We start from the raw sequence: 17,880 nt of genomic DNA, 5'->3' as shown, positions 1-17,880 counted from the left end.
TATTGTGACCACCAGCTAGAAGTGCCATCTGCGCATAGTCCATGATGTGGGCTGGTGAAGCGGGCATTTTACCAACAGGCTAGTTGTACACATTGTACTTCCTGCTGTCCTGTGCAAGGGAAGTGATTTAACCGAGTTGCATAAATGAATGATCATCGGCTCGGGCCACTGGAGGTATTTAGGAAACAGCGACGTTTGTGAACTGTTCACATGCCTCTGAGGTAAAGGTGTATCTTGAGTGGACGAATGACACCATTGAGAATAACCGTCATGGAAAATATGGGGCTCCACGCGACACTGATGTCCGAGGTGATAGTCGACTACTACGGTGCGTGAACCCAATAGACAAGACTACAGTGGAACAGCTCACCGTCCAAATAAACCAGGGGGCATCCAGACAAGTTTTTATCATAACAGTACAGCGAACCCTTCTGCCAATGGGGCTCCGGAGTAGACGAAGGATGACTGCGCCCATGCTAACAGAGGTTCTTCAAATAAAACGACTGAAATTTGCTCGACAGTATGGCGGCTGGATCGCTGCTGACCTGCGACGGTTAGCCGCCTCCGACTAGTCACGTTCTCAGCTGCATAGAATGGATGGACGCCAGCGTATCCGGCGAGAAACGTCGGTGAACGAACACATGGCGGTGGGGGTGGGGGCAGTGTTATGGTCTACGGAATGTTATCGTGGTATACTCTAGGTCCCCCCATGTGGGTTGGTTATGAATTCATCCTTGGCAATCACGCCCACCCGCACATGACTGTCTTTCTTCGGGAGAATGGGATCTTCCAACACGATAATGTGCCTTGCCACACGGCTATAAGTGTCGGCACGAGACTGGAAGACCACAATCAAGACTTCAAAGTTGTTCCTTGGCCTCCAAAGAGCTCCAATCTGAACTCTGTGGGACCACCTCAATCGTCGTCTGTCTCCTCCGCCAGGCACTCTTCAACGATTGTGGGACGCATTGTAGGCAACATGGAGACCTATCAGTACCTGACTGAGTCACTGCCAGTTCAGGTTATTTGGTCATAATGTGTAAATATTACACGGATGTTAACTTTAATAGATAACCTTAGAATTCCGAGGTATGTCATGGACTTTTAAGTTAGTCAAGGATACCTCTGTATATCCTTACTACTAATGTAGTTTTTCTCCTTTAGATTTCTTTCCCCGTATTCCACTGATATTTCATACCGGTAATTTTGCTGTCCTTCCCCCGCTTACATCCATTCTCTATTTCATTCCCAAGAGTGTAAAGTTTAGGTTTATTTTCAACTTTACCTCTTTCCCATCTGCATATTTCTTTACAGTATTTAGTAGATGTTTGCCATTTTCATGTTTAATTCATTAAGTTCATTGATTTTTTTTCTATCTTATGGCTTTATCCTACATATTCCCAGCAACCACAAAGTTATCCCTCTCATCCCCCCGCCCCCGCTCTTCTAACACTCGAGTCCTTATTGCCATACTTTTACTTATTGTACAGAATTCTACTAGTGTTCTCATACTATTACATTATGCCCTCACTGTTTGTCTTTCTATGTCTTTCACTCTTTGGATAACCATCTTATACAGCAGTGGCGCAAATACTTTTCCTTTGGGGGATAATAAAAATAATAATAAACACATTTTAAATGGATGTAGAGGCTTACCTGTAGAAGAAAGGCATTCGAACTTGTCGTACACTTTACAGATGACCTATCATAGGAAGTCGAAGTTACACTGCAGCATTTAAGTAAGGGAGCATATGTAGTGAGAAGACAGTAATACTGACATCCGAAGCGTGACTCACTGTTTCACAATTGAGTTCAATTATTACCGGTAATCTATATCAGTGAATTAAGTCGATGACAAACCACAATATAGCGTCACACAAGTGCACAATTAAATCACTTTCAATAATAAATAAAAAAGCCTGATATTCAATCACTTAACATGAGTAACAAATAAAAAAGTAAAACTTTCTTTCCAAAGAGTAAGAAGTCACAAAATCAATTCGATCCTTCTTCTACTCTGAACAAGTTAATCTATCACTTCGGCAACTGACAAAGGAATGTCTTTATGAATAGACAACATGACAAGGCTATTTAGTCCTGTCTCTTCTTCTTCTTTTCTACCGCTTTCCCCACACATGTGGGTTTGGCCCTGTTTTATGGTCGAATGCGCTTCCTGACGCCAACCCTATATGGACGGATTAATCACTATTACGTGTTTCTGTAATGGTTGGTAGTCTAGTGTGTTGTGTGAATATGAAGAGTGAAGTGTTGGGACAAGCAAACACCCAGTCCCCGAGCCAGGAGAATTAACCAGAGGCGACTAAAATCCTCGACTCGTCCGGGAATCGAACCCGGGACCCTCTGAACCGAAGGCCTCAACGCTGACCATTCAACCAATGAGTCGGACAGCCATTTAGTCCTGTCTGTGAGGATGAATTTTGCAAACATGTCTTTATCCTTTTCCACTCTGAAATGGATCTTTCTGCTGCAATGTTCAAACTGGCAATGTGCGAAATATTTGAAGTAGTTTCGAAATGTTGGAATACATTTCAAGATTATAGCCTACTGAACAAAGGCCCCAATTGGAGTTCTGGGAACCAAGTTCTTCATGGTCAGTCTGGATTTCCATAAATGCAACTGTGCAAATTAATGTTTGCTGAGAGTGAGTGAGACTGAGTGAAACTCTGCAAGCTTCTGAAAACTTTATCTGTCATCTTCAATATCGGAGCTAAGTAGACAATAAATCCACGAAACAGTACGTTATGACTTAAAAATCGTTCCTCTAGTTGTAGGGAATGAACATACTCAGTCTATAAAAATCTTCGACAGAATCCTTAGGCACACTCGTTCTGTATTTCTGCATCTTTGATATCCTCTTCATAGATTCCTCCATGCCTACTGTGTCTGCATTAACCTCAGATTTTCTATAGATTACTTGAAATTCATCACATAAAAGCCTCCTTACCTTCTGCAGCTCAGATATGGTATCTTCAGTGATAAATACTGCTACAAATAAAACAGCGTCTGTTTTATTATTTCAGGATGACCCAATAAATGTACACACAATTCTATTTAACAATAAATGGCCACGCTTATACTCCCTGGCACGTAAGCTTATACACTAAGGGTAGAGTCTTCCTCTTTATCCCGTTTATCCTGAACGTAGTGATTTTTAGTTATTTTCTAACTGTTGGGTTCAATTCAGGGTCGCTAACCATACAGTTTAGGAACCCTACTTGCAGATAAGACGTCTTAAGGGCCCCATTAAAGCGCAGACTGCTGGAATATTTACCTGCACAGACTTGCCTCCGGGAGGTAAGTCGGTTGCCCACACACGCTCAGACTAAATGATTTACAGAGGTAGTTGAATACGCGCTCAGCTGTTTTCTGTTTAAGATAATGCGCTTCGGATGGTTGAAAAAAGGTTATACGGATCGAAATTAATTAGGTACCGGTAGTCGGTATGGAAGAGTTGTTACTTGGACATAATATTGCGCTCTGCAAAAAAAAAAAAAAAAAAAAAAACATGCAAAAAAGATTGCAGTTTCATATTCGTAGGTTACCACATTTGCATTTTCTGCCTCAACTCTGAGAGAGCGCTTTCGTCGCAAAGTCTCCGGCTGAATTCAAGCAGCGCCAGAATGTCAGGGACTTGCCTGCAGACTTTTGGTCAGCAGACTTAACGGCCATACACACAGAGACATGTCTGAAGAGACTGGTTTGCGCAGACTTACCTCCGACTATGTCTGCGCATGTATGGAGCCCTTTACAGTTACTGTTAATCTGGCCCGCTGATACTATACAAAGCGACAATAAATTCAAAATCGACGCCATTCAGGGACAAGTTCGTATTTGCTCCTGAGGAATCACCCCCACGTCGTTATTTCTTCAAGGGTATTATGAACATATTCCAATAATTCAATAAAATCGTCCAATGATTCATATTTTGCCACCCACCTCATAGTACACAGTATCTTCAGTGATCTGACGCTGGGTGTTGTTTGTGCATTATAAATAGCACTTAGTAATGTTATGTTCTGTTTGGGAGTGGTAAAAAAAAAATCATACAATTTGTTTACTATTCTCAGTTTCTTACAGGCTCAAATTCCGCTAGCTTTGGAAATTGTAGGATTTAAGGAACATGCTGTACACTGTACAGTGTACCGCAACGGGTGTCCACAATAAACGTTACGGTATTCAGCGCGGTAAAGCCAACGTAATCATCGTAGGATTCTGAAATTTCATATACTAACTACCTGTAAGCAATACGCTTGCAAATTTGCCACAAACATTATTAGTTCCAAGTTTGTCACCAGGCGAATATATAGCGCTGTAAGCAATGGCAGGGGTCACAGAAAAAAGGCAGGAAAGATCAAACACATAATATCAGTGGTTCTGGGAGGTTTATTAGCATTTATGGTTACAAATATTCTTCAACATGGCCTCCAAACTCAGCAACATGCTGCATCCGTAACACGGCATGGTCGACAGTTGCACGCAGCATATCGGGCGAAATCAAAGCGACATGTCGTCGTATGATAGCATTTAGATCAGAGACCGGACATGTTCCTAATAGACACGATCTTTCAAATATCCCCACAACTAGAAGTAGCATGGATTTAGGTCGGGGGACCTCGAAGGCCACGCATCTGGAAAATACCTAGAGACAATGCGGTCGTTACTGAAGGTTTCTCAATCCAATTCTTTCACCTGGCTAGCGATATGTGGTGTTGCCCCATCTTGCATGAAAATAACGGTGTGGTCACAGTTGCGTTCCTGCAAAGCTGGCATCACGTGTTGCCCAAGGAGGTCCCTAAACGTGCAGATGTCACTGCACACCTAACAGGCCAACGAGGGGTCATCTCCTCAAAGCAAAACGGACCGTGAATGAAGGAGCTTGTAAAACCACACCAAGCAGTCAGGTAAGCTGAATGCAACGGTTGATCCTGCACAACGTATGGAGGAGTCGAACACCATACGCGATAGTTCTGTGCGTTCACTGTACCCTCCAGAGTAAAATGAGCCTCGTCAGCCCACAGAATATTCCCCAGCCACATGTTGTTCACTTCCACGCACGCCAGAAACCGAAGGGCAGTCACGGCGTTGTGCAATATCTTGAGGTTTCAATTTGTGAACAGTATGAAGTTTGTATGGATATCAGTAAAAATTGCGCCGCAATATCTTGTGAATTGTTGACAGGGGTAGCGACAAATCACGTGACACAGCTCGAGCACTGGTCACAGAAGTGGGAGAATGTGCTGGCTGCACCGTCTGCTACAGCTACAGCAACTTCAACAACATCCATGGGGATGAGCCATCCTTCCCTTATGCGACAATTAATTCACCTGTTTCCTAAATTTTTTAAATCATTTTCTTCAGCCGATTGCTTGTCAAGGGACCTCTTCTCTGCTGTTTCTGTCGGCAATATTCCCGCAATGCAGCGTTGCTATTGCTGCCATTCTCATAAAAAACAACCTCACTAGTAGAGAATGGTATATCTTCCAATAGGCATTACGTTTCACGCGAAAAAGTTCAACTTTCTTACGTTACAACGAAGATTCACTTCACAAGAGGAATCAACATGCGTCACCAAGCAACAACCAAGGAACAGACACAACGCATTTCTACCGGAAGAATATTTTGATGTCAGAGTTACGGAATATTGCACGTTCTGACCGCTTACAGTCCCATATTTTCACCTGGTGGAAAAACTTGGAACTAATAGTATTTTTTCCATGGCAAAATTCGCTAGCGCATTGCTTACTTACCATATCAACGAAATTCCAGACTCCTACGATCATTACAGTCCATGCTGTACCGCGCTGAATACCTACCATAACTTTAATTGTGGACACCCGGTACAATGCTGCTGATGCTTGCTGTTTAAAGGGGCCTAACATCTAGATCATCGGCCCCTAAAGGTACGAAATGAGATGAAATGCAATGACAATTTAAAAGTCCAAAATTCATCCACTGACTAGAATTCAAAATGTGATGATGAAGAATGAATGGATGAATATGAATTTAAAACAATCTGTGGATCCGAGCTGCAATGCCCAGAAACTATATTAAAACACTAGTATTACTGACCAAGAGACTGCTTCCAAAGCACAATCCTGAATCGATGATGCTTGTTGTCTACAGGGGTTCAAAATCCAGGTCAATGGTCCCTCATAATGGTACTTATCGCTAATAAAGTAGCACCAGGTATTTCTAAAGTTGTGGTACTAATCAAAAGTAGCGTAAACTCATAGTGTAAAAAGTAAAATTATTTCTTGAATAAAATTACTGTGTCCACCTATTCAATACCATTATATTTTGTAGTGATTACAATCTACATGAAATATAAAACACTAGTTAGGGACATGTTTTGCCCTAGTTTTGGGCATCTTCAGCCTAATACTAATCTTAAGGCCAAGTCTTAACTCTATTAACATTGAAACTTAATACTAAACTTAAATTAAAATCAAATACTAAATACAATGGTCTTATGCTTATTACATATTTACATAGTTTACAATATGTACATTAACTAAATGCCAGAATTTTTGAACAAGGGAGCAATACAATATTTTATTCTACATGACTAGAAAACGTCTGAGACGTCTGGATGAAAGTTCTGCAAATGTATACGTATTGGCTAGAGGTTGATCACAGCGTGAATTGGAGTATCTCCTACAGTTTGACTAGACATTGATTACAGCGTGAATTGAGGCTTCTCCAACTTATGGATGAACATTAGGTTGAAGGTTTTACAGCTGGTTCGTTCAAAGGTGGTTATGGTCATTATCATAAGTATATTGTTGCAAAACCGGAACCATGGTTAAAGTCAATCGTGTTGGATTTGAATATTCCTTTAGAAAGAAACATGGTTGGACGGTAATGTTTAATAGGTTAAAGCATGTATGTTGGAAACATATTGTTGGTATTATTCATTGGTGCTCATCTGATTAAAATTTGTTTAAAATATTGTGCCATTCTTGTTGATTAACGTTCCCATTGGTGCATTGTTCAACCTTGGGAGGAATTATGAGATGTCTGTAATTATCTTGTTGATGTTTCACAAGAATGGCACAATATTCAAAAAAAGTTTTTTATCAGATGAGCACCAATGAACAATACCAACAATATGTTTCCAACATACATGCTTTAACCTATTAAACATTACCGTCCAACCATGCTTCTTTCTAAAGGAATATTCAAATCCAACACGATCGACTTTAACCACGGTTCCAGTTTTGCAACAATATACTTATGATAATGACCATAACCACCTTTGAACGAACCAGCTGTAAAACCTTCAACCTAATGTTCATCCATAAGTTGGAGAAGCCTCAATTCACGCTGAAATCAATCTCTAGTCAAACTGTTGGAGATACTCCAATTCACGCTGTGATCAACCTCTAGCCAATATGTACACAATTGCATAACTTTCATCCAGACGTCTCAGACGTTTTCTAGTCATGTAAAATAACATATTTTATTGCTCCCTTGTTCACAAATTCTGGCATTTAGTCAATGTACATATTGTAAACTATGTAAATATGTAATAAGCATAAGACCATTGTATTTAGTATTTTATTTTAATATAAGTTTAATATTAAGTTTCAATGTTAATAGAGTTAAGACTTGACCTTAAGATTAGTATTAGGCTGAAGATGCCCAAAACTAGGGCGAAACATGTCCCTAACTAGTGTTTATATTTCATGTAGTTTGTAATCACTACAAAATATAATTGTATTGAATAGGTGGACACAGTAATTTTATTCAAGAAATAATTTTACTTATTGTATCTTCAATACGGAACAAAATGAGATTAGTTACTTGTAACTCATGGTGTTCCAAACATTACGGTACTACTCACAAGTATTGTACGTCGCACAAGTAACGCTGACCTATGGTGTTTCTCACATAATGATGCCATTCGTAGGCAATGCAAACCCATGGTGTTCCTCACGTAGGTGTACTAATCACAGGGACTCGTACAATCCCCTGGTGTTCCTCATATAGTGAGTACAAATCACAGGCGACGCAGACCAATGGTGTCGCTCATATAGTGGTACTAATCACAGGCAACGGCCAGACCCGTGGTGTTTCTCACATAATGGAACAAATCACAGGCAACGTAAGCCTGTGATGTTCTGCACATACTGGTACCAATCACAGGTACTGGAAACCCACAGTGAACTGCTCTCTGTTGCTACTAATCACAAACCTAGTGTGTACCTAACATAGTGGTACTAATCGCAAGTAAAGGCGATCCATGGTGTTCCCCACGTGATGGTGCTAATCACAAGTAGTTTCATGGATCTAATCCAATCATCCCTTGGTTGCACTTTTTAGTCGCCTCTTACGACAGGCAGGGATACTGTAGGGATATTCTTCGTCTGCATCCCCCACCCACAGGGGGTGGTACAATGCTGCCGGATAGGTTTTCTTAATTACTGCGTGGAACCATTAATTTTCCTGATATATTTCCGGCAGCATCGAACCCTTGACCAAAAAAGGTACTGGCAATATACGCCACATTTTTGTAGACCTGTCAGAATAGTTGTAGGTAGATCACGTCGTGTCAACGATTCGACCTAAAAAATCACCATGTACCCTTCTATCACTATCAATATACCTCACACAAACGGCTACCTGCTCCGTAGTACTTGCACATATGTCCGTTTTTTCGTCTGACAGCACTGAAAAATACCTGGCTTTATTTGCTCTGGCAACAACTTTCTTAAGAAGCATTTTATCGCAGCAGTCAATCATTTTGTTTTGATTGAAGGGCTGGCTCTCGAGAACAGCTCCTACTTCATTATCTCCTACTGCCCTCTCCTGAAGAATAGCACGGAAATTTCCTTTGTTTGAAGCACAGCAAACATCACTTGAACCTACAAGAATTTTGCCGCTATCATGGTGACCCTTGAGAGCAATTTCCTGCGACCACTTTCAACTATCGGTCCCAGGCTCCTTTTGTATGCCATATCTTGACCTACCTCACTCCTCATCTTGCCTAGTACGCCTCATTTTGGTGCTGCCATTGGTTTTCGGGGTTTCCTTATAACCGCATAACCTTTGGTGGTGCTATTTGAGGATCCAACCAGCCTCTGGGCTGATGACCTAACAGACAGACAGACAGACAGACAGACAGACAGACAGACAGACAGACATCTTGACCTAATTTGTAAAAAATGGATGATGTCTTATTTTTCGTAAGCTACAATTTTATGGTTCTCATGGCTGAAGATAACCACAATGGATGTCGAAAATAGTACCATAAAGTGTTTTTAAAGCATTTATATTATTAATAAAATTGTATTGAATAGGTGGAGCTCTTTCTTTTCTCTATTTGAATTGTAACTGTCTCATTTTTCATCACTTTGAGAAAGTGATCTGAGATATTTTGTTTCAGAATATTGTCTATTTACTTCTTTCGCTTTCTTCCAATCGTCAAATTCACATTTCACTTATTAAACCTAGGGCTCGTTTCCTGTTCCACCAGAATTTGCAATAAGCTCTATTATCAACTTCGGAATATGCTGAGCATTCAAAATTTCCAGCCATTCATTTTGGAATTTGAGTATCCTGTCTTTAAATTTATCTAATAAATGAAATTAAGAGAGTTTCAGAGGAACCCACAAATTTCCTAATACATGGATTTGTTCTTCCACAGTTAATTTCGGGTTCACAAATAAAGATATGTTTCACGTGTTGTAATTAGAGCTAGTCTATCATCATAGGTAGCTGAATTCCTGTTTTTGTGGTCAATATTGTTTACAACCACATTCCCTGCCCCTATGCTCGTGCAAGGTTTCTTTATATTACATTGAGCTGTTTCTTCACTGCCACTGTCATTTGGACGCTTTGGCTTAAAAAATCCAGTCAGCTTGCTTTGAGACATAATTACACAACTTAGGTTACAGAAAAAGTGTTATGACGTTATTTAGACATGCAGTCACACAAATTACTTATATTATTATTAAAGGCACAGGTACAGTATTAAAAACTACATGCACACATGCCACTCACTCACTCACTCACTCACTCACTCACTCACTCACTCACTCAATCAGTAAGATCAGTTACACATATTTACACAATAGATGTCATATTTAATTAGAAAAGAAATAAACACACAGGCACACAGAACTACACACGGCTCACAGAAGATAAGATCACTTGCACCATGAAAGTCACAAACAGCAGTACTGCAAACATACAATCAAATCAGGTAGGGAAGAGTTGGACCGTGGTCATTGTCTCTGTCAAGGTTAAGGAAGCTATTCTATTATAGCCAGGGAAACCAAGTTTAAAAATAAGCAGACCTAACAGTAAACAGAGAAGGAAGAGGTGCGATACCCCAGCAAGGGTGATTAATTTCCAGCAAGCTCCTCCGTCCCATCTCATGCATTTAGGACAGGAGCAAATGCTCCCAATAAGAAAACTTAAATCATGCGGAGTTATTTACGTGGTCCACAGCTGGCCAAAATCGATAAAAGAAAAGAATAATGAGTATAAGCACCTCACGGGGGAGATACATCCCCCTTATCTATGGCACTGTTGCACAATCTCCTGTCATCCTTTGATAACTTCTCTCCCAGTAGTACCTCATTCTGATGTCACCAAGTAGCTTCTTCACCCCATTTTGATGTTTCGTTTGGTGTTGCTATGTTATCCCAAAAATTTCAATTCCTGCACCTGTTTTTAGTCAGTCAATACTTAGGTATTTGTTTTAACAATATCTGCCTATATAATCACTCGTTCACTCACAGATGAGTGATCATTAAAATCAGAGGGGTTGTTTCTTCTAACCTACCAACACACACAAGTTGAGTCTGCCAAACACTAGCGTCTGTGTTGTATTGTTTAGTGATCATGACGTTTGTGCCTGAAAAAGAATATTTCCAGCACGCATTGCTTTTCTTATTTAATCAAAAGAAAAAGGCTGTGGAAAGTCATTGTTTGCTGGTAGACACACATGATGAATACACTCCATTGCTTAGAACATGTGAGATATGGTCTCGACAATTTAAAAGTGGTGATTTCAATGTGAAAGACAGTGCGCACTCTGGATGATGACCCAACTCAAACCCAACAGCAATTGGCACAAGCTTTAAATGTGCCACAAGAAACAATCAGCAGACATTTACGAGCAATGGGGAAGATCAATAAACTTGGTAAATGGGTCCCACACGATATGAATGAATGGCAAATGGAAAATCGCAAAGTCACTAGCTGCTTCAACACCATGAAAGAAAATCATTTCTGTACAGAATTGTGACGGGTGATGAAAAATGGATTTATTTTGAAAACCCAAAGCAGAGAAAATCGTGGCTGTCACCTGGCGAAGCCGGTCCTTCAACACCAAGGTCAAATCGCTTCGACAAGAAGACCATGCTTTGTGTCTAGTGGGACCAGAGTGGTATTGCGTATTATGAACTCTTGAAGCCCGGCAAAACCATTGATGCACAACGCTATCGCCAACAAATGATTCATTTCAATCACGCACTGTTCGAAAAACGACTCGAATGAGCCAGAAGACATGGCAAAGTGATATTGTTACATGACAATGTGCCATCTCACACAGCAAAACCAGTGAAAGGCACCTTGAAATCGCTTGGATGGGACATCCTTCTGCACCCGCCGTACTCCCCAACCTGGCGCCATCTATCACATCTTCGCATCACTGGGGCACAAGCTCGCAGAGCAGCACTTCAGCAATTTCAAGGAAGTTGGAAAATGGCTCGACGAATGGGTTGCCACAAAAGATAAACAGTTCATCTGGCATGGTATTCATAACTTAGCTGAAAGATGGGCGAAGTGTGTAGAAGCTGAAGGCCAATATTTTAAATAAACAAAAAATAATTTTCCCTAGAAAATTACGTGTTTTCTTTACCACAAAAAAACTGCAAACACTTATACATACACCTGATAATAAATTGCTGTTACGTAGATATGTGTGTAGTGTGTCGATAATCAAAAATGCTACTCTTAGCCCCTGTTGTTTAAGACCCTCTTTTCTCCTTCCCTTGTACTAGTATGAGGGGGAAGCTATCAATTTCTGTAGCTTCCCTGTATGTAATCCTGTATGTTGTTAGTGACAAAAATCACATTTTAGAGATATGTCCTTGCGTTTGGTAGTCCAGTGTTTCAATTTTGATCTGTTGCCTGATCGCATACCCAGAAAAATGTATGATCTGCAGTTAAAATATTCAAGACCAAGAAGGCAGCCAAGAATGCGATACAGACATGGTGAAAAACGACATTCAGCAACGAGAAGAGGACTGGGACAACACTGAAGAAGGAGAAAAGTATAAAGACAGAAGTTGGTGGAGGGGCTTCATTCGCCGAACCATCGTATAGATGGAACAACATGGGATATTTATGTATGTATGTATGCCAACCGAAACATGCAACCACTTTTTATATTTCCTTTTTACATATTATTACAATACGTATCACATCTGTAGTAATGTATGTCCTTCTCTTCCCTGTAGTCCGGCTTCTTGGCTGAACGGTCACAGTAGTCACCTTTGATATGGAGGGACCGGTTCGATTCCTGGCTGGGTCGGAGATTTTAACCTTAAATGGTTAATTCCCCTGGCTTAGGGACTGGATGTTTGTAATGACCCCAACAATCCCACAACTCACACATCACACAAAACACTAACCCCCATTACAATAAAACGCAGTTCCCATAAACGATAGATGCTGCCTATACTTGTCGAAGGGTCTGCCTTACAAGCGCTGCACCACACTAGCAATAGCCACAAAAAGAATCAATAATTCTTCCCTGTAAACATCATTAAGTTGTTTTTTCTAATCTCCGACGTTCGTACTTCATTTATCTAAATAATCATGAAAAATGGTTCCTTTTATTTCTATCCAATGTGTGCTTTTATATAATTTAAAATGATCACTTATCAATTAACTTGAAAATTAACCACACGTTGAAGGACTGAATATTACTTTTTTTTTTTTTTTCTCTCTAGGACTACGTTACCATTTTAGCAATTAGGTACCTAAATAATACTTTAGGATTAATGTCAGCTTGACTTTCTTCAACTAAGCTGCACTTTCACTCAATTTACTGGAATAGAAAAAGGACAAAATTTTATTCAGCAAAGTTCTTATCCTGTATACAATATTTGTACAAAATATTTAAAAGTATGTTTGCATATCCTCAATACACGGGAAACCAAGCCCAAGTGTGTATCCGGATGGGATAACAGCATAGACTGATACTCTAGGTGGTGGAGTGATGCTAGCAGTGAACAGTGCGTTACCATGTAAACGAAGGACAGATCTCGAACGGAACTGTGAGTTAGTGTGGGTGGAGCTACTCTTTCCTCGACGCCCTGTACTTGTGGGATGTTACTACAGACCACCAAACAGCCCATTCTGTGACCGTGAACAGTGCCTGGACTCGGTCATTGCAGCTCTCCCTCATGGTGAGGTAATTTTAATGGGCGACTTTAACCTGTCTATAAAGTGGTCTTCTCCAACTACCAGACTGTCAGCTAACAACTGTGACACATACTTTATAGACAGTTTTATTAATGGCCTCGGACTGAAACAGTTTAATATGAAACCAACCCGTGGACCCAACACCCTGGACTTCATACTCTCCTCATTAGAACTTAAAAAAATAACCCCACGCAGAAACTTTTTCCTGTGCGACCACCAGTCTCTCGATGCTACATTCCTCCTTCCCCACCCCGCCTCAAAGCAGGACATCCTACCGCCCTACCTACATCTGGCGCCGTGCCGACTGGCCTGCAATGTGTCGTGCCCTGGAATGCCTTCCCTGGAGCCTGCTCGAAATAGCTGATATCGAATCGGCTCTTGATCTGCTGTACGACTGGCTGCAAGCTGCAATTAAAGACTTCGCACCAGCACAACGGGCTACTACCAGCAAATATCAACACTGGATATCACAAGAGACCAGACTGATACTATTTAATAAGAAGAGAGCTTGGCGCCTGTGGAAAGACTTCCCTAACCCACACACTCACAATACCTTCATTAAAATCCGCCGCCACACGAGGTTTATGGTCAGAAGAGACTACAAAACACACCTAGACACTGTCACTGAAAACGTCCGCAGCAATCCCAAGCGCTACTGGAGTCTCATCAACACACGGAGAAGGACGGAGCGGATTCCTGTCAGCGTGAACCACAACGATGCAACAGCAGACGGCGCTGATCGCAATGAACTGTTCAACAGGTATTTCTTCTCCTCCAACTTCTCCCCTCCCTTACAAAACCAACCGCTCCCTCCCGTTGGTACAGCTTCAAACAGAACCCTATCAAGCATAACTACCACACCAAGTGAAGTTCATAACCTTCTTCAAACTCTTCGTCCCAACAAAGCTACCGGTGTCGACACTATAGGTCCTCTTTTCCTAAAAAATACTGCCAGCACTCTTTGCGTCCCTCTCTCTAAATTATTTAACACATGTTTTGCCGCGGGCTATTTTCCTATTACCTGGAAACAGGCAAATATTGTTCCACTTCTCAAATCAGGTAATAAATTTAATGTTTCATCTTACCGACCAATTTCTATCCACCCCACACTATCCTTTATCTTTAAAAAAATTATACACCAGCGTCTCCTCGCATTCACTTTGCCGTATATCTCAACCAAGCAGCATGGTTTTCTACCAGGTGGCTCTTGTCTAACAAACCTGGCCACTCTGCATAGCTTTGCATCACACGCCATTGCAGCTAAATCACAGTTGGATATCTGCTACGTAGACATTTCAAAAGCTTTCGATTCGGTAGACCATACTCTGTTGCTCTATAAACTCTCCGAACGATTCAATATACACGGCAGTCTTCTGACCCTTCTTGCTGGCTTCCTACATAACCGTTGGCAGAGAGTGGTAATATCAGGCACTTCATCCTCATGGTTACCAGTCACCTCCGGTGTCCCACAAGGCAGTACTCTTGCTGTTTTCTTTGTTTATGAACGATCTACCGTCCAAACTCAACGAAACAGCGAATACCCTACTCTTAGCTGACTGCAAGATATTTAGGGAGATCAGGAATCCAGAAGATGCAGCTCTGCTACAGTCCTCACTTAATGCCCTCTTGAACTGGTGCCATACTGGGAAACTCCCAATCCACAAAAATGCAGCCACATGACCATAACACTACGTAAATCTCCTCTACCGACATCATATTACCTACTCGACAAGTCCATCATCGTAGTTACGCAACAGCGTGACCTAGGTGTAATATTCGATACAAAATTACAATTTAAGACCCACATAGAAACATATACAACCAAGGCTATGAAATTACAAGGCATTCTATATCGCTTCACAGAAATTTCTGACCCCATTGCTCTTCGTCACTTCTTCCTCACGATCATTCAACCTCTCTTAAACTACTGCTCTCCTATTTGGACAACAGCCTCCCCCTCCAATACTAAGCAGTTAGACAGAGCAGTGTCCTTCTTTGCTGCAATTGTAAGGAACAGAAACCCCAAGCTCAGAAATCTGTCTACGCAGCAAGTATTAATGGCAATTAATATGTCACCGCTGCACATCAGGCGACAGGTAGCTGACCTGAGTTTCCTTCACGGGATCTTAAATGGGCATTACCGCTCGGAACATCTTGTCTTACTCTTCTCTCTCCGTGTTCCTTCCCGCTCCACCAGAACCAAAGACCTTCTCCACACTCAGCACTCAATACTTCAACGATCTTTCCTAATCTGCCTCCCAACACTCTTTAACAATATTAATAGGAGACAAGAGCTTGATATAGCATCAAATAAGAGTGTATTCGGGAGGTGTGTAAATAGTCTCTTAAAGATAAGTTGATGTGAAGGGATTATACCGCCATCTTGACCCACAACGACTTGGCTATGAACATGGACATTCTCATGGTTTTCGATTCGGACAGTTATTAGTAGGCTGTGTACCTGATCTTGTTATATTTTGTTATGTTTGTTATATTTTATTATGAAAGTTTACGTTTGTTAAATAGTCTGTTGACAGTGCAAGTGAAATTTGCTCAGTGTAGCTGTGCTTCGTGAATAAATAAATAAATGCCCGCCACTGACTCAGGCCCACATATTTATTTACCTTGTCAACACCACCTGAATTCAACTCGGGTACAAACTAGATAGACGACTTCATGTGACCATGTGCTGTGGTCCTTTGCTGTTGTTTTCTCAAACTTATTGCAGCTTATTTATGCGCATTTTTGCTTCTAAACTCTGTGTTTCGAGCTGCTCAGAACCTGTTTACATCGTTCAAAGTGTATAGTCTGTGATTTACAATTTGTTTCTGGCTTCATGAGTGGATCATTGAATTAAAGTGAATTGTAGAAACGTTAGAACAGTTGTTTGATAACAATGGATCAGAATAAGAGGTAAATGGTTCAGATGCGACGTTGTCATCATTTTTATTTTATTTTTACAAAATTTTGGAAAATTTATAAAGTGAAAAGTATACAATGTATAGAGGTGCCAACTATTACGGGTTGTCCGTAATTATTACGGATTTCATCTCACGATTACAGCATTACGGTCAAAGGGAAAATTATTACGGAAAAGCGACATTATCACGATTCTCTACTTAAAAAAAGAAATAAAGAAGTAAATATGTTCAATCCTTTCCAGCTTGTCTGATAAATCCTCCTTGTTTCATTGCTTGTGAGTTGGCAACGGTACTTATTCGATCGTAAGCGTTGTGATTTTCATTGTGCGAATGAAGGAGTTCCTCTGCTCTTTTCCAGAACAAATCCTTAAGTAATGTATTTACAGAATTGAAGGCCACATTAAGCACATGTACACTGGAATCGTTTATGGTTCAGAAGACGAAAATGTCATCACAGGGGTAAGGATGTTTCAAGAATAACTACACTGCAAAGAATCTGCTGGATGCGAAACAAGTTAGAGGGAATATTTTATCATTGATTTAAAAGGTACTGTGCAAATGTTATTTCGTAATATGATATACTTAAGAATAGATTGTGTCGGGAAGGAAAAAGGGGGTATCATCATCGAGAATGGAGGACATGCTCTGGACTTAAACTCAAAAATTTTCTGAGGGGCGGAGGGTGATTACTGATAACCCACTTCAAAAGTTGGCACCTTTGAATGTATATTCATTCACTAATTTGTAAAATACACTTAATATTTTGATGATATAAATTTGTTACAACTGCAACCTACCAATTAATTTCCACATTTAAAAAAAACTTCAAAATATGACAGGCTGCCTGCCCCACTTTCACCTTACAGGCATGGTTTTCACTGTGTTAACAATATTGTACAGTTCCTACTTCCTCCTATCAGTCATTGAATAAAATTCTATATGCCACACTTTTAGTATCAGGTATGTTTATATTTTTGTCAGTAACAACAGCTTATGTAGAGAAACTCAATGTCACATTTACTATTGTATTATTCCCTGACACAAAACTCACACACTTGGGTATGATCAGTTCTGTAAACCAATTAAAGCAATAAAACACATTATTTAATTATTGCCACTGTTTCAAAATTAAGCTTACAGTTGATCAAAGGAAAGTACTAATGGAACACATTCACTCACATACCAACCAATATTGGAGGTAAGTAATTTATTTCTAAGGTCAGCAAGAGCTTGTGTGACAGAAAGCTAGATTAGGAAACTTGTTGCATACATTTTATGCTAATAAGCATGCTGTCATCTCCAAACAGGAAAGAAGACACTATCATCTCCAAACAGGAAAGAAGACAGGTTTCACTAATAAAGGGAGAAACTACAAGAAGAGATAGCTTCCCCATAATACAGGTGTAAGAGAAGGAGAAAAGTTTGAAAATATTTTTCACCATCAGCAACAAAGACAGTACCTCAATCTGATTATATTTGGCCACTGGAACTCACATGC

The 17,880-nt window shown here is 40.5% G+C and overlaps 1 protein-coding gene across 3 annotated transcripts in view; it reads right to left on the bottom strand.

Annotated features, from left to right (window-relative positions):
• The window catches only part of LOC136863016 (transcription initiation factor TFIID subunit 3), a 336,297-nt gene that overhangs the window by 264,216 nt on the left and 54,201 nt on the right, over positions 1-17,880 (bottom strand). The gene's annotated exons all lie outside the window — the stretch shown is intronic.

Source organism: Anabrus simplex, chromosome 2, assembly GCF_040414725.1.
Source record: "Anabrus simplex isolate iqAnaSimp1 chromosome 2, ASM4041472v1, whole genome shotgun sequence".
Taxonomy (NCBI): domain Eukaryota; kingdom Metazoa; phylum Arthropoda; class Insecta; order Orthoptera; family Tettigoniidae; genus Anabrus; species Anabrus simplex.
Note: the sequence above shows the minus strand (reverse complement) of the source record. Positions and strands in the feature narration are given on the sequence as shown.